The sequence below is a fragment of the Panthera onca genome, chromosome X (genome assembly GCF_046562875.1).
Source record: "Panthera onca isolate mPanOnc1 chromosome X, mPanOnc1 haplotype 2, whole genome shotgun sequence".
NCBI classification, from domain to species: Eukaryota; Metazoa; Chordata; class Mammalia; order Carnivora; family Felidae; genus Panthera; species Panthera onca.
This window is the reverse complement of record NC_138357.1, coordinates 89,672,281-89,690,556: the sequence shown is the minus strand read 5'-3', so window position 1 is coordinate 89,690,556 and position 18,276 is coordinate 89,672,281. Positions and strand designations below refer to the sequence as shown.

Sequence of the window (18,276 nt, the reverse complement as noted above, 5' to 3'; positions counted from 1 at the left end):
AAAAACTCATTTCTTCCTAAGGAAAGAAATGGTGTCACCACAGATCCCACGGACGTTAAAAGGACAGGGGCACGTAACAACTCTACACACATAAATTTGCCCCCTAATATTGCTTCTATCTTTCGATGAATTTTTTTTTTTTTTTTGGTCTGTGCTCATGAGAGTTGACTGTGGTTTTGTCGCTGCTGTCTTGCTTTCTACCACCGTTAGTATCCTTAAATGCTGGCCTCATGTCATACAATGGGACGTTTTCCCTCTTGTTCTCAAAGAGACAGTCTCAAACTGGTGTTATTTCTTCCTTCAACGCTTGTTAGAATTGACCAGTGAAAAGCCATCTGGGACTGGATGTTCCTTTTTCAGGCTTGTAACTATGAATCCAGTTTTATTAATCATGCTAGGATCACTGGGGGTGTACATTTCAACTCAGGTGAGTTTGGATAGGTTGTGGGGTTTTGGGGGGGGTGGGGAGGGGGAACTGGCGGAAGAAGTAAGTTCCCGTTGGAGTCTTCTTTGATTCCTCCTGGATCAGAGAAGAGATAAGGTGACCCAGGATCTTTCAGGTTGTCACGGAGAGGTTTCCAATCTTTTTGGTAGTAGTCAGAGAGCAGTAGCGGGGGGACGGAGGGGGAGGTTACAGGGAGGCTTAGGGAAGGGTGTTAAGGGGGAACATTTCAGACTCCTAGTCATCCAAATGCCTATTACCTGGCCAGACCAGAATGTTCTATGGTGTGAGCTTGGAACCACAGGACTGGAGCTGGTGCTGGGGGTGGGAGATGAAGTCAGGTCTAAGTGCCAACATGGCTTCTACCCACCTATACTGACCAGTCCTTCTAACTCTTTTATTATCGTAAGGAGAATTCAGCTGCTACAGAAAAAGTTGGGAAACCACTCAGACGTCCCAAAGGAGATGACTCGGGTTCTGGCACAGGCTTCTCGAGAGGGCAAGGGGCCAGCCATTCCCAGCCCAAGGCAGGGCACTCCAATGGAATCAGCCTGGGTATGGAAACAAAGTCGTGGCATTCAACTGGCCGGCTGAAATTCTTCCTCCATTTAGTCAGACACAAACCGAGACTCATAAAGCTGAGAGCCACCTCATGAGTCTCCCTGCCCGTGGCCTCATTTCGCAAGATGAGGAGACTCTATTCTAGATAAGGGAAGTGACCGGCTCAAGGTCGCATACCTTGCTGAGGCAAAAATGGACTGGGGTCCAAGTTCCCCCAGGGTCCCAGCTCAGTGTTCTTTACACTACACATAAAAACAAGTATTCACTGGACACCCACTGCATACGTGAGGCAATGTGAGGACACTTCCTGTCACCGCAGAATTTGAACTTCGGCAGGGAATACACAGGCATTAAACAGTGACACAGGTAACTGAAGTAGAAATGAGCGTTAAGTTACTAATGAGAACTTCACCACCACCAGCACTAAGAGTCGGCCACAGTGGTCCCCATGGAAAAGTTTCACCTTGGCAAATTGAGAAATTATTATATGGGATCTTTCGGTGATTGAATAAAACTTCACGTTGGTGAAGTCTACAACCTAGAAAGTGCTTGAGTCCTGTATGTGAAGCACCATCTCGGGTAGCTACGGGGGGCGGGGGGGGGGGGGGGGACGTCATATTAGTAGACCAAGGAGCAAAAACTGCCATTCAAAGAAGTAAAGACCGACATTCAAAGAAGTAATGATTCTAGCCCCGGGCATTCTGTGGGACCAAGAAGAAGGAGCCATTGTGTGGTGACTCAAGCCAAGCATGACCCAGATACTCCAGGGGAAATAGCCTTGGAGCCACGAAGGCCCTGACACAGACTCCAGCAACCAAGCATGACATACTCCAGAGAGCAAGAGCTCTCTGCTGAATAAACCAGGTAGTTCTGGAGAGCAGGGAATGAACCTAGGATTCCGTGTTTCAACACCCTGACAGTGAAGAAAGGACATAAAGAAACACACACAGACAGAATTTCTGGTTTACCTCAGAACCTGATCGGTCAGAACACTTTTAAATGGGAAACTTTTACAGATGTTTGGTCAAGTTATTCTTGCGGGAGATGTTTCCCCTACAACTGGCACTCTCATGATGGAATCATTTTAAAGCGTCTCGAATTTTCCCCTATTCTTTCAAGGGATAAATGCAATCCTACAATCGGAGACCTGAGGTGAAAGTAGCTTTACAGACAGCAAATTACCATATGGAAGAGTGCTTGATAAAGCAGACTCAGGAACCCCTGGGTGGCTCAGTCGGTTAAGCATCCGACTTCAGCTTAGGTCATGATCTCAGGGTTCGAGCCCCATGTCGGGCTCTGTGCTGACAGCTCAGAGTCTGGAGCCTGCTTCGGATTCTGTGTCTCCCTCTCTCGATGCCCCTCCATCTCTCTCTCTCTCTCTCTCTCTCTCAAAACTGAATAAACATTAAAAAAAAAAAAAAGACTCAAGTCTGTAACCCACGATCTGATTAATTCTATTACAACAGAAGACCAGACTCTTTTAACCATGACAATTAACAGAAGAACAACAAAGTAGGCATGTAAGTTGGTGGTTAGTTTGGTTAAAGGTATAGAATTTAAGATTTTAAAACGTATTCACCTGAAAATGCACATGCATACCAGGCAATTCTGACGGGGCAGAAATCATTTATCATCATCACAGCAGGCTGTAAGAGTCTAAAGCGGCACCCATGGTAAAGGCTTAATGGAATCCCCCTCCTTAAAAATTATTAATAATAGAGGGGCGCCTGGGTGGCTCAGTCGGTTAAGCGGCCGACTTCGGCTCAGGTCACGATCTCACAGTCCGTGAGTTCGAGCCCCGCGTCGGGCTCCGTGCTGACCGCTCAGAGTCTGGAGCCTGCTTCGGATTCTGTGTCTCCCTCTCTCTCTGACCCTCCCCCGTTCATGCTCTGTCTCTCTCTGCCTCAAAAATAAATAAACGTTAAAAAAAATTAAAAAAAAATTATTAATAATAGAATGATTTAGTTTGCATTTCCCCCAGACCCTCAGAAGCTGGCTACGAAATCTCAGACGTACCCAATCAGTTCAGTAATTCTGTGAGTCGACGGGAAAATGACAATTCATCTCGGGCGCTTTGTTTCGACCCCTTGATAAGTAAAGAAAGAACACGGTGAAATGCGGTGAAGCGTCTAATTTTTATCTCGGGCCTTGGTGAAAATAATACTTATTTTCAAATACATTCCCGGCTGTGTCCAGAGCGCCTAGCACAGAGCCTGGCACGTAGTACAACTTCAGAAAGTGGGGTGTGTTTTTGCATAAATGCACAGCCGAACGATGAGGCAGTGATTCTGCCAAACCGGAAGTATGTGCCTTGAAAAATCGCTATTCTGTTTTCACAGCGATACGCAAGGAAGAAAGGGATGGAAGGGAAGACCAAACACCTGTTTTGTTCTTTTCTTGCGGAGAACAGTTGGGTGGAATCGGACACGCAAAAATAACGAATGCCCTCCACCGTTTACTAACTATGTGATCTTGGCCCTGGGACTTGAATGCCTACTCTTAAGTCTCTATGACCTCATGGCTGGCAGAAAGCTACTAACCTCTTCCTCGCAGTGTTACCACAAGGGCTTAAATGTGGCCATGCTGTTTTCGAGCCTGGCGCACAACAGGCGTTCAACGAATGAGGACCTCTGAGCGAGCAGAGGTCTTTTCACCTCAAACATGGATCCTAACTAGAAGTCTGTAGTATCCCTGTCACTTTCTGAGTTTCTTTCCAAAAAAAAAAAAAAAAAAAAAAAACCTCCAAAACCCAGTCCTTTGCTTATTACAAGCATTCTCTACCCTGGCGCGGCAGATCAGAACCCCCGGGGGGTTCGAGGCAGGTGACCTGGCTCACTGTGACTCTCCAGTGGTGAGGGGGAGGAGGAGAGAGAGGCCCGGTGGGGTCCTCCACCTGGCACGGAGCCCTGGGGCCCTGTGCCCTCCAAGAGCTCAGATACGTGGGGACAGAGGGACAGCACAACGGAAGCAGTCAGGACACAGGGAGCACGAGGTTTCAGAGGTAAGGTGAAGGGAAGACGAAGCATCCTTTTTGTTATTATTTTTTTAAGTTTATTTATTTATTTTTAAAATAATCTGAACACCCAGCATGGGGCTCGAACTCACGACCCCGAGATCGAGAGTCTCACGCTCCTCCGAGCCTGAGCCACCCAGGCCCCCCTGAGAAGCCTCCTTAGTTTAACCAGTAAATCAAAGGCCGTTTGCAAATGGCTTCCAGAAGCTGCGATCTGACAGAAACTTCGAGTGAATCTACATCTGAGCTCTCCCAACACCAGATCTGAAATTGGCTGGTTAATCTGGCCTCAGCCGTGACATACGGAGAGATCGAAATGCTGTCGCGAGCCTCCATTTTAAAAGCGACACACGTATTTGTTCAACGTAAGTTTAACAGGCTTTTAAAAATCTTAACGTGATGCAATCAGAAGGGCAACACTCACCGAGCGGAGCAAAAGCGTTTCTCGGCAAGCGGGTGTCCGTCAAGTAGAAATGGTTCTCGTCTTTACCTTCTAGATGAACCATATGCCACTTGAGTTCTCTGTATAACCTCAAGGATGTCTCAGCCTTTCAGGACTCAGTTTCTCCATCTGCCTAAAAAAAAAAAAAAAGAAAAGCAGGGAGGGACGGATCCGGCAAACTCTAAAATGCTATGCCTCTCTTCTGAAAATAGGAATTATCGCCACGTCTCCCTATGCCAGGTATTGTATTACCAAATATGCCTATCTTCTAACATGTGGTTCCCCAGAAGAGTGAGAGGGACCAGGGTTTAAAAACCAACACAGGGCGCCCGGGTGGCTCAGTCGGTTGAGCGGCCGACTTCGGCTCAGGTCACGATCTCGCGGTCCGGGAGTTCGAGCCCCGCGTCGGGCTCTGTGCTGACAGCTCGGAGCCTGGAGCCTGTTTCGGATTCTGTGTCTCCCTCTCTCTCTGACCCTCCCCTGTTCATGCTCTGTCTCTCCCTGTCTCAAAAATAAATAAAAAAACGTTAAAAAAATTAAAAAAAAAAAAAAACAACACAATGAGTAAACGCAGACTTAAAGGGAAATTTCCTACACACCTTGTTCACCCCAAAACAGGACCGGCCACATCCCTCCCCTTTCTTTCAGTCACACTGTCGTAACTCGGGGCACCTTTGTGGCTCAGTCGGTTAAGCGTCTGACTCTGGCTCAGGTCACGATCTCACAGTTCATGAGTTCAGCCCCCGCGTCAGGCTCTGTGCTGACAGCTCGGAGCCTGGAGCCTGCTTCGGATTCAGTGTCTCCCTCTCTCTTTGCGCTCGCTCACTCTCTCTCTCTCAAAAATAAACATTAAAAACAAATTTTTTTAAAAAACTGCCATAACTCTGTTCCCCTAGTGCCACAAACCTCTCTCCTACTGGCCAAGGCGGGTCTTAAGATTGAATAAATCTTCTCACGGGCTGGCAACCCTCCGGCGAAGTACGTGATTGCCAGGAACACAAGAAGCACAAGATGGAACACAGTATCAGCACCCTTGCCTTAGCCCAGAGCTCGGAGGGCAAGGTGTTCCCAAAAGAAAATCTAAGGCTTAAAAGAGCGCTCTGATTTATCTGGTAACGCCATCAAATCCTCATGAAGGCAAAGTCACGAAAAGAAAGGAGAGCCCAAAATGGCCTGTTTCAAAAGCATGCCGTATTCAAAGTACATGAAGAAAAATGTATTTTTCCTAAGCCCCAATACGGAGAAAACCTTAGCAGCCTCTTTCACAGGCCTTAAATCTGATAATGCTACGTGCCCTGGCAACCCAATGCGGCTATAGGATATCGAACACTTCTTACGCGCTAATAACAACCATACAGAGTGCACAAACAGACTGCTCACTCACAGAACATAAAGACTCGAGCAGGTTAACAATGGCCAACCGAGGGAACAGTTTAACGGTCTGTTCGTTACAACAGCCTTGTTCTCTGAACACCTGAAGGGCTCTTGATTTGCAGTGATAAATGTCCATTCTGAAGAACTGAATGAACTATTACTCAAAAGTTAACAAAGCACCTATGTTGAGAGGCGACATATTTTTTTTTTTTAGTTTTATTTACTTCTTGAGAGAGTGAGCTCGAGCAAGGGAGGAGTGGCGGGGGGGGGGGGGGGGGGACAGAGGATCCAAAGTGGGCTCTGTGCTGACAGAGAGCCCGACACAGGGCTCGATCTCATGAACTGTGAGATCTTGACCTGAACCAAGACCAAGGGTTGGATGCTTAACCGGCTAAGCCACCCAGGCGCCCCCATAAAAATTATTTTTAATGTAAAACTTATTGAAGGGTCCAGTCTAGACCGAACAGATAGATATACACATTTCTCGAAGGATACGGCCAAAGAGACAAGTTCTTTATTTCTCCCATATCCTTCGGAACGTGCCCACGTAGCCTGTAGGTTCAGTTCGCGAGACGTAATACAATCTACCTAGGACGCTGCATAAATGGCTTCATTTGGAAAGCATTCTTCCATTCACAGGCCTGACAAATGCTTGCTTCCTGTGTTCCAGAGGAAACTGTATTTATAATTAGTAGTTTCTTACAAGATTCACTTTTGCGTGCTTCTCATGTGACTCGACACTGGCAGGGCTGGCCCCAGTGTGTGTAGCAACAGAGCGAGCCACAGAAACATGCTCGCTTGCTCGAGTGTTCCCAAACCTGAAATGGTTAAGTCCTTGGCCCTCAGTTATTACCTCCGCAAGGCTTTGGTTAAGTTTCAACCACTTTACCCGAAAGGAGTAATAGCTAACCGCTTCATATAGGAATAAATACTGCGTGTTAATCTGTTTTCGTCAGCAAAGAGGACCCCAGGTGAGAAGCAACTGAACCTCCCTCCCTCCCCCACCCCCACTGGGTTTCCTGAAGTCAAGGAAATGAGAGGAGGTTCCTAATAGGTGAGAAACCTCAAACACTGATTTCTTAAAAGCAGCCAATACTGTTTGGCATTTGCTCGAAACTCTCAAATAACCTGACCCATGCACACAGGTCAACACAGAAATTAAAATGTACTGGGCAGAAGATGTAGAGGGTCCAGGTACACAGGTCATGGAAAAGCAACGCGTCTGTATTGCCCAGTCAAGTGAAGCATTCTGGGAAAGCAGACGCTCTGACTCCCCTAAGTCCCGCGACCTCTGCAAGCCTGGCTACTTTATGGGCAGACCTCGACTCAGAAGACCGTTGGCATCTGGGAACCACAGAACATCCATGCTTCCTTCATGACGACATCAACCTGATGATGAGTCTTCCGAAATCACGGGTCTTGTGTTGGCCAAGGGAGGCCTTCCCGTATCGTGCCTCTTTGCTTAGAAGGTGGTTTCATTTCAAATGGCATCACCACGTTGGGGTTGATTCGAGAAAGGTTGAGTGTGGGGCAGCACGAAAGGAAAATGTTACATCCTCTGTGGAAATTCCGGGCCTTTCCACTGCTTTCAGTTCCACCAGAACTGGATTGTGAAGCCATCAATCAATAAAATAAGCTTGGGACTGTGTCCCCCAATTTGTCATTCTCGTCTTTCATATACAGCATCTTCTTTTTATTTTTATTTTTTAAATGCTTATTTATTTTCGAGAGAGAGACAGAGTACAAGCGGGGGAGGAGCAGAGAGAGAGAGACGGAGTTCAAGCCCCACATCGGGCTCTGCCCTGACAGCGCAGAGCCTGCTTCGGATTCTGTCGCTCCCTCTCTCTCTGCCCCTCCCCCGCTCATGCTCACTCTCTCTCTCATAACATAAATAAATAATCTTAACACAAACTAGATATACGGGACAAATATTTTGAAGGCATTTGAAAGCACTTACGATCTCACCTTTTGACGAGTAAAACATTTGATTTATTTGAGGGTATACAATTTTGGAAGATTTTGCCTTTCCTTCTCAATTTCAGTTACTGTCATAATAAAAAAAGGTTGATGAAATGAGGTTTACTTTTCAATCGCTGTGGTAATTTGCCGTCTTTCTTTCCACCTGCCAGTGTGCCTGAAACTGCTGTTCAAGTGCACGCAAAATATACAACTCCCCTATGGCTCAATTTGCTTTTAAGTAAAATGAGCAAATTGTCAAAGCTTGGTTCCTGCCTCTCACGACTTTTCAGAGCAAGTAGAACTTTCTAAAGCATTTTGCAAATATTAAAAAAATGATTTTAGAAGATGTTGGGGGGGGTCTTTAAAGGGGTGCCCAGCTGGCTCAGTCAGTACAGCACACGACTCTCGATCTCAGTTGGGGCTGTGAGTTTGAGCCCCAGGTTGGGTGGAGATTGCTTAAAAATAAAATCTTGTAGGGGCGCCTGGGTGGCTCAGTCAGTTAGGCATGCGACTTCGGCTCAGGTCGTGATCTCACGGTTCGTGAGTTCGAGCCCCACATCCGGCTGTCCGCTGTCAGCACAGAACCTACTTGGGATCCTCTGTTCCCCTCTCTCTGCTCTCTCTCTCTCCAAAATAAACTTTTAAATAAATAAATAGAGCTGATAACTCTATACGTTCAGTGATGCTCACAAGTGTCTAGATTAAAATTCTTATTTCGTAACTACCTTTCAACACCCTAAATCCCCTTTATTATCAAATGTACCTAACAGCCATGATCTCCAGGGATTCTTGGTAATAAACACCCTTTATACGGAGGGACCGACTCAGATTGGAGGATAAAGGATACGAGATAACTAAAAGGACTGTAGGATCCTGGATGAGATCCTGGAACGGACACAGAACACAAGCAGGAAAATGGTGAGAGAGCTGAATAAAACGTGGAGTTTCGTTGGCCGTTTTGCACCAACGTTCATTTCCTGGTCTTGGTAGGCGTACCACTGTTAACGTGAGATTGAGGAAACTGGCTGATGGGTATACAGGAACTGTTCATGGTATTTTCTGCAACTCTTCTGCACACGCAAAATCAGCTCAAAAGAAAAAGGTTAAAAAAAACACACACACCCTTGGAGAAAGAAAATCCATTGTTACGGGTTTTTAGGAGGAACCTGCATCTTCTGAAAGTATTTAATGCACAACAGGATTTGACTCCACTAGGGAAAGGGTCCGGGTAGACGGCACCCTATTTTCTGCAGTGACCAGAGACCCCTCTTTCAGCGTCACCTGATAGAAATTTTTCTTGAGCTCATTTTACTGGCGTCAACGGGCACCACGTCTTTGGACAATGGGTTCTATGACTTGGCTCTCGCTACATGAAACAATGTTTGCTTTATTTTCTTCAAATGTCTTCTTGAGGATTCAAGCTTCATTCGCATTCCAGAATTTTGAGATCAAGTTTAAGGAATTCCGTCATTCGTGCCCCGTCCTGAAGCAACCCGTGTTCCTTAGCGGCGATCGACATTAAAAGCTTCCCATCCTCCCGCAAACAGCTAAGAGTCTATGAGATCCAGGATGGTTTGGTTTCTGCACCTTAATCTGACGGACCTGTAGCATTTCCTGGTCCATTCAATAACTTCCTTGTAAAACATTTCGGTCACCCGTGCTCCTTACCACTGCTCTCTGCTGAGAAGCTCTAACAGGCCCAAGAGACTGAGTTCCATTCCATTCTGAAGTTTGAGTTTAGGCAAGGGATTTCCAGCATCGCTAATGTGATTTTTTTTTTAATTTTTTTTAACGTTTTATTTATTTTTGAGACAGAGAGAGACAGAGCATGAACGGGGGAGGGGCAGAGAGAGAGGGAGACACAGAATCTGAAACAGGCTCCAGGCTCTGAGCCGTCAGCACAGAGCCCGACGCGGGGCTCGAACTCACGGACCGCGAGATCGTGACCTGAGCCGAAGTCGGCTGCTTAACGGACTGAGCCACCCAGGCGCCCCGATTTTTTTTTTAAAGGGATCAGGGGCGCCTGGGTGGCTCAGTCGGTTAAGCGTCCGACTTCAGCTCCGGTCACGATCTCCCGGTTCGTGAGTTCGAGCCCCACACGTCGGGCTCTGTGCCGGCAGCTGGGAGCCTGGAGCCTGCTTCGGATTCTGTGTCTCCCTCTCTCTCTGCCCCTCTCCCACTGGCGCTCGCGTGTCCTCTCTTTCTCTCTCAAAAATAAATAAAATGTAAAAGAAAAACAATTTAAAAAAGAAAAAGAAAAGAAGGGATTAAACGCCTTTGGGGGTGCTTACATGTCAAAATGAAAATCGAGTCATGCTGTTCACGAACCTATTTCCCAAGTTCTGGATCGGATAAGATTGGAGAGCATTCGATCTCTGAATGGTACGGAATAAACATTTATAGTACATCCGAACGAACTGGAAATAGTGATTCTACAGGAGAGAACATACTTCTAGCACCTGGCCCCAGCCCCAACCAGAAGACAGGAAAACAGGAGACGATCCCTGTTTAGGTTAAGGTGGCACGCAAAAAGCTTGAGGCAATTCTTTAATTAAATGTCCATAGAAATCCCTCTCTCTATTCGTTTCTCACTCTCCTATAAGCAACAAAGTCTATAAAGGGTAGAAGACAATGACCAAATTGGATCTTACAAACGATTTCCTTTTAAAAACTGTTTCCTCTGATTGTGAAAGCCAAATTTTTACAAGAAATCTTCCTTAACTACCACACCAAGTTCTATAGTATGTGTGCTTTTTCTTGTGCTCTAAAACTTCATCTAAATGAACCACCAGTTTGGGGGGGAAGGGTATTTTGGGAGTCTGCCCTCAGCACCTCGAACTCTGAAAAAGAAGTCCGCTGAATTGAAGGCAAAATTACTTAAATTACCTCCAGCTTTACATGCAAATATTGGCTTCTTCGTGTTGAAGAAATTAAACTGAGAGAAAACTCATATGCTCTAATAAGAATTTCAATTCATTATTTCCAAGCCATTAGATTTCTTTAAAAAAAGCAAAATTGCTCATGAACTTGCCTATGGACTTGAATTTCGTTAAATAAATACCCCATTCAATAAATTGTTCAAAGACCTTCAGATAATATCTTCACCAAGGAAACGAGGCTTTGTCTTCTCTATTCACGCCTTTCAAATTCATGCATTTTGAGATAATTTTCTTACTTATTTATCATACTAAATGGGGAAAATTATTTATCTATATAGAATTATAATTATAATATTATTATGTTCTCAATACATACACAATATAAAATTGAAGAGTGACCTAAGTGCCTGGAAATCCCAAATACTGAGAGAAAACAAAATGTAACAGAAAAAAACAATACGAGGGGCGCCTGCCGGGCTCAGTCGGGAGAGCTTGGGACTCCTGATCTCGGGGTTGTGAGTTCAAGCCCCACGGTGGGTGTAGAGATTACTAAAAAATGAATAAACTTACAAAAAGAAAAAGCAATGGGAAAATAAACTCATGTAAAGATTTTAGCTAAAAGGTGAATATGCAGTCATGTCGCAGGTTTAGATGAGTGTGATATGTTTTTCAAGATAAAATCATCTACGACGTCATCATCCCCAAAACACATCTAGACAAATCCATCTTTAATGTGATTACCTTTTTTCCTTGATCAACTAGTAAGTACCTACTACATGCTGGGCACCGGGCTGGAGTCTAATGGGGACTTAGAGACCGGTTCACTAATCTGCATCAATAAAAATACAACAGATGGTGTGACAGGAAATGACAAGTCCCCTTATCTGTCTCAGGGTCAAGTGAAGTTGGGAAAAAGGAGTTCCAAGGAAAATGAACATTTAAAAATATTTTCGGGGTGCCTCGGTGGCTCAGTCGGTTAGGCATCCGACTCTGGATTTCGGCTCAGGTCATGATCTCATAGTTCATGGGTTCGAGTCCCATTTCAGGCTCTGCACTGACAGTGTGGAGCCTGCTTGGGATTCTCGCTCTATCTTTCTCTCTGCCCCTCCCCTGCTCTCCCTCCCTCTCTCTCCCAAAAAATAAACTGAAAAAATATATTTTTTAAATATTTTCAACAAGGATGGAAAAAAACCAAACAAACCATTTTCTGGTTAACACTCAGATCATTGAAAATTCCACAACAGACTTTCCCATGTTTGTACCTTTTGGTCAGCTGCACTGTTGCTCGATTATATAATCTTCATTTTAAAAAATATTCAGTTGAAAAAATTTACAGATATGAAAAGGATGTTCGGGCAGTTCCTCTCTTTGTATGCCACGGTTAGCAACAAAAACTGAGAAAATAAACTCAAGCAAACCTTGTGTTTCCAGTTCACGGGCATCACCAACCAAGTTTTGTTTGTTTGTTTGTTCTTTTACATCGATTGGTTGTTCTTGCTTATCAGCGGCCTCCTATGTTACTTCTCCAACACAAAAGCACAAGCAAGATCATCTGCCAAGAATCCCCCCACCCCAAGAGATGAGTGGAAAAGGAGCCACCCTTGACAGAACTGATCTCTAACCACCCTAAGAGGACTCCTTTCGATAAAGGAGAGAGACAGAACCTTCCTTGTAGGGGTGAAATGAACTACTTCTGAATTTCCCAAAGGGAATCCTGACTTGTGTGACCAACTCGGCTGTCTTTTGAATTAAAGCAACCTTTAAATAGCTGTTCTATTTAATCTCCCTTCTAAATTCACTATTGTTACTCATTATGAGTTCACTGGCATTAGTCAGCACAAGGAGTTAGTCACTATATTTTTTAAACCACCAACCCCCCCCCCCAAAACTTTTCTGATTTTCCTTTCCCCTCGGTATTTGGCAACGTTTAAGGAGCCCAGTAACTATATGCAAGAAATGCTGCTGGGCCTTTTTTGTTTGTTTGTGGTTTCAACAGTGACCAAGTCCCCATTAATAAAAGGAGTACAACTCTTCATTCTTCTCGTGAAAAGGGGACCCTCGCCTTTAAACCTTCAGATGAAAAGTTTCTTATTCAAACCATGGATCGAGAAATGGATTCCATTCGTTCTCCTGACCAAAAGAAAAAAAAATCAAAGAGTAGGATTTCTGCTAACCACAGGGGAGAAATGGAAAATAATCCAGGGAGGGGCGCCTGGGTGGCTCGGTCGGTTAAGCGTCCGACTTCGGCTCAGGTCATGATCTCACGGTCCGTGAGTTCGAGCCCCGCGTCGGGCTCTGTGCTGACCGCTCGGAGCCTGGAGCCTATTTCGGATTCTGTGTCTCCCTCTCTCTCTGCCCCTCCCCTGTTCATGCTCTGTCTCTCTCTGTCTCAAAAATAAATAAACGTTAAAAAAAAAAAAATTAAAAAAAAAAAAAAAAAAAAAAAAAGGAAAATAATCCAGGGAACACTAGAGACCGTACTGGCCTTTCCAAAGGACCGGTCACTTAACGGCCCGTCACAATTGTGACAAGTTGCCTTTTCAACATTATCGGTCAAGACCTCCTCGAATCGGCCATCAGTTCTGCTGGATTGAAGGCCAAAACGTCCCTGCTGTGAGCAGGCCACAGGGACCCTGAAAGCCCTCTCCCCTTTTCCTCTCCTTCCACACAGAACCACCTCAAAGCAGATACCGCTCCAGAACCTTCCCTAATCGCTGGCTGCCAGCCACTGCTTACTCTTGGAGCACTTCCTACACTTACCATATCCTGCTTCTTCACGACCTACCACATACCTCCATCCTCTCTTCCCAAGTAAACGGTACACTCCTTCTAGAAGGTGTGTCTGACTTCAGCCCAGCTCACGATCTCGAGGTTCAGGAATTCGAGCCCGACATCAGGCTCTGTGCTGACAGCTCGGAGCCTGGGGCCTGCTTCGGATTCTGTGCCTCCCTCTCTCTCTGCCCCTCCCCTGCTTGTGCTCTGTCTTTCTCTCTCTCTCTCTCTCTCCCTTTGCCCTTGTCCCCTTCCTCCCTCAAAAAAAAAAAAAAAAAAAAAAAAAAGAATGCCTTATAAAGGTATCGAAGTAAAATTTAAAAAAAAATCTTCAATCAACCACTCTGCTTTCTTACCACCCACCCCCTCCTGGCGGGGAGGGGGTGGGGAGGAGAAAGGGAATGGAGAGGGGAAAAGAACTAAGAGAAAGGCCAGGGTGGTAAAGGCACAAACTTCATGTTACAGCGAACAGAATCTTTACAACATGCTCCTCATACGGTCTCATTCCCAACGGCTTTTAAAACTGCACTTCCATGAGGCGCCTGGGTGGCTCAGTCGGTTAAGCGGCCGACTTCGGCCCAGGTCATGATCTCGCGGTCCGTGAGTTCGAGCCCCGCATCGGGCTCTGGGCTGACGGCTCTGGGCTGACGGCTCGGAGCCTGGAGCCTGTTTCCGATTCTGTGTCTCCCTCTCTCTGACCCTCCCCCATTCATGCTCTGTCTCTCTCTGTCTCAAAAATAAATAAACGTTAAAAAAAAATTAAAACTGCACTTCCTGAATAACTGATAGAAATTCTGCGACAAGATCCAGAGGCTTGGTTTGGTAACATCTGACAAAATGATGGAAAAGACCACACCCTACGCTTTAGATCTGTGCATTTCCTCGCATGCAGATTTTACCTACCAAGCCTTTGAAAAACAAATACTGAACTACTAATGCAGAAGCATTTGGGGAAAAGTGTTTTGTTTTTTTTTTTTTTTACCACATCGGAAAATAAGATGGGCTCATGGATGGCTAGATGAGCAACTAGATGGTTAGGTATTTGAAAAAGCAAGTATCTTAAGATGCTACTAATCCAGGTAGGTTCCGCTTTGCTGTAGACTTGGGAGTTTTTCATAAAAAAAAAAAGAAAGAAAAATGTTGGGAGGGGCGCCTGGGTGGCTCAGTGGGTTAGGCATCCGACTTCGGCTCGGGTCACGATCTCGCAGTTTGTGGGTTCGAGCCCCGCGTCGGGCTCTGGGCCGACAGCTCGGAGCCTGGAGCCTGCTTCCGATTCTGTGCCTCCCTCTCTCTCCCTACCCTCCGCTGCTCATGCTCTGTCTCTCTCTTTACCAAAAATAAATAAACATATAAAAAAATTAAAAAAAAATGTTTGGAGACGAATCCCACACTGTAAACTTATCTTTAGAAGCCGCTTGCCAAAAATCTTTGAAAAGTGTTTTCTTCGGGTCTCCGAACGGTCATCCGCGAGGCAGAAAGTCCTTGCCTCCCTTCCCATCTGCCTCCTAAATAAAACGATCCCTTGCTATGAGGCACACGGATCTGTCAGGGCCCTCACCGACTCGTGCCTGAAAGTCAGTCAGCTGACTGTCCGTGACACGTGGCAGTTACCTGGGCATCCCAGGAGGCAGGCCAGAGCCAGCTGAAGAACGGTACTCCTGGCCCCTCAATCCCCCTCCCCCCTTGCCCCGTTCACCCCATACTCGTTCACCCCATACTCGGCCTCCATCGCGGAAGCGCCTGAGGGTTGGGGATCCCCAGGGAGTCACATTCCAAGCACACAGGCATTTCCCCCAGGCACCTCAGGTCTCTCCTTCAAGCTGTTGGGCACGGCCACGGGCAATCCTCCTGCCCTCACCCACCCCACGGCACCCTGCTGGGCTTTCCTGGGAGGAAAAACAGCCGCAGAGCCGGGCAAGGCCCGCCTTAGGGTGGGCCGGGGACGGGGGCGGCCATTTTCCGGGACAGAATGGAGATCACTCACTCCTGCAGGGAGAAGGAGAAGAGGGGCTCCCACCCTCTGTTGCTCCTCCCTCACCCTTACCCAAGAATAGTCAAGGAAAGGCTCATCCTCACAGCTCATACCTCTGAAGACAGGACACGGCTGCCACTACGGCTTCTGGAAGGACAAGGAGGCCTCCACCGTCCACATCAGGCCTCCCCAATCTGCCTCCTCCGTTGGCTCAGAGGAAGACCCTAGGTCAAGAAAAGGCGAGAGTAATGCTACAGGATTCAGTCTCCCAAACCGTGTGTTCCGTCTTCAAGTCCAACCTTTTGCCTTTCTGGCGCTCGGGCAACATTTAGACCAAACCCAGACCACGGAGCCTACTGTGTGTGTGTGCTTTCGCTGGAGCCAGAGCTGCTTCAACTCCGAGTCGGGGGCTGGAATCCACAGAGAGGCCCGTGCGTGAGAAAAATCCAGAGCCCAGTGAGAAAACCCATTATTCACCCTAATGAGCTCATTCATCTTCGCAACTGCTGCAACGGCTGCCTGCCCACCCCGCCCCTTTCCCCTTATCTCTTCCTTCTAGAAGATTCCTTGGAGGGAAGCACAACTTGAGGAGAAAACGTCCATGTTCATCACACGCTCTCCACTGTCCTGCTTCCCAGGCGCACCATCCCCTAAAACGGCCAATCTGAGGGACTTTAATGCTAAGAGGGGTGTGTGGGGGGACAGGAGGGAGGTGGGGGGGGGCGGGGGCGGAGTGTGAGCCTGAACCTCTTACACTGGAGTTTCAGTTGAGGAAATGCCAAGTTTTGCCAGTATAAAAAGCTGATACAAAACATCACCGGAAGTCTGATCTCTCTCAGCACGAGGGGCTCAGACTGGATTTTTCTACGGTCTCCGTGGTTCGGTTGCTTTCACTCGCAAGAAAAGCTTTCAGAAGAGCACTTTACAAAACGGGATACGCTACCTTCACAGACGAATGGATACATAAGATGGAGCACAGGCAGGCAATGGAATATTATTCAGCCTTAAAAAAAAAAAAAAAAAGGAGGACGTCCTGTCACATGCTACGACCCGGGTGAACCTCGAGGGCATTACGCTAAGTGACATAAGCCAGTCTCAAGAAGGCAAATATGGTGGGATGCCATTTATACAAGGTATCTAAAGGAGTCAAACGCCTGGAAACAGAAAGCAGAATGCTGGTTGCCAGGGGCTGGGGGAGGGGCGGGGGAAGCGGGGGGTGGGGCTGTTTAATGGGTACAGACTTCCGGTTTTACAAGATGAAAAAGTTCTACAGGTCCGTTGCACTACTGTATTGTATACCTTTAAAAATGGCTAAAATGGCACATTTTATGGTATGCGAGTTCTTTTTTTTTTTTTACCACGATTAAACACACACACACACACACACACACACACACACACACACACTGCCTTCACCGTACGTTTTGGCCATTCTCAATTTCCAATTCAACATTTGGATATTAAGGAGCAGAACAAGTATTTCAGCGAGTTCTCTTACTGAAAATGAGAACCCTCGAATTAAACTGCTTTGAAGAGTCTAGAAGAATTACAAAGTACTCGAAACTACTGCTGGCGACAACCTTTGTCATTTGAAGCATGCATGACATTTTCATAGCAGGAAGGATTGGCTTCTAAATCATATGGAGCCTTTTAGCACAAGAAAGGATATATCACAAGACGGTCTTAGAGACGGAACACTGTGGCTATTATCACAAGGGCAGCAAAATGAATAATTCACGCGCAGAGGGAGTGTACAAGGCTTACGAACAACTGTGACTTCGTGAATGGCTCCTGCACTGGTTCCCTCGCTCCCGGGCCTCTCTTTACTTTCCCATTACTCTCAACACTGATCCATGATGCATTCTTCCGAAATGTAGAAGTTACTCTACGGAGACAACATTATTCATAAGGAGCACAGTAACTCTTAAGTTGACAGAGCAAAAAGGCAGGGCGAACTCGTGTCAGCCCGGCTTTCTTTTCGGAAAAGGGTGACCTCAAAGGACACCTACACACTTTCTAAAGCTCGTGACTTCAACTTTCCACGGCTAAGAACGATTACGTAAGGGAGCAGACTCGAAATGTCCAAGGCTCGTTCTCCTATAGAGAAATGTAATGAACGTTTTTGTATCTTGGCCTTAGACACTGAAAGACAAGTACTATGGAACTTCATTTCCCAGTAGCTCATGACTCCGTGGTCTTGGGGGGGATCTAGGATTCTGAACAAATCTCCGTTGAGTTTCACCACAGGCATCATTCAGGCATGTGAGATCACCAACGAGGTGAAGAAATATATTTGCATAGTTTCTGTGTGATTTACATTAAGGGGCGCCTGGGTGGCTCAGTCGGTTGAGCGTCCGACTTCGGCTCAGGTCATGATCTCACGGTTCGTGGGTTCGAGCCCCGCGTCGGGCTCTGTGCTGACAGCTCGGGGCCTGGAGCCTGCTTCGGATTCGGTGTCTCCCTCGCTCTCTGCCCCTCCCCCATTTATGCTCTCTCTCTCCCTCTCTCAAAAATAAACATTAGGAAAAAAAAGGACTCTTTACACGGTATTTGTTGTTCAAGAGGGTCTGAAGTCCCCTTCTTCTCAAAGGTGTTCGTGTTTTAATAGGAAGCATTAAAGATCTCTGACACACCAAAAAAGAAAGCTCTAACAAGAGCACTGGGGGACTCCTGGACACCAGAGAAGACTTCTCCCAATGGCCAAAGCCTGTCCCTTCCATCCTCAAGGGCAGCCCCAGGCTCTCAACCTCAACCCCGACACCCCAGATATGAACTGCTTCTCTCTGATCTAGCACAGCGGCCCCATGTGGGCGTCAGCCCCCCCCCCCAAACTAGGCAGGGCGGGCTGCACACATGCTCACG

At 46.6% G+C, this 18,276-nt stretch overlaps 1 long non-coding RNA gene across 1 annotated transcript; it reads right to left on the bottom strand.

Moving 5' to 3' along the window:
• Positions 1 to 227: 227 nt before the first annotated feature.
• LOC145714486 (uncharacterized) lies at positions 228 to 12,869 on the bottom strand. Its single transcript, XR_014136868.1, has 3 exons — positions 12,089 to 12,869; positions 4,441 to 4,591; positions 228 to 993 (listed from the first exon to the last, which is right to left on the bottom strand). It is a non-coding gene; the product is annotated as an uncharacterized LOC145714486 (long non-coding RNA).
• Positions 12,870 to 18,276: the final 5,407 nt, after the last annotated feature.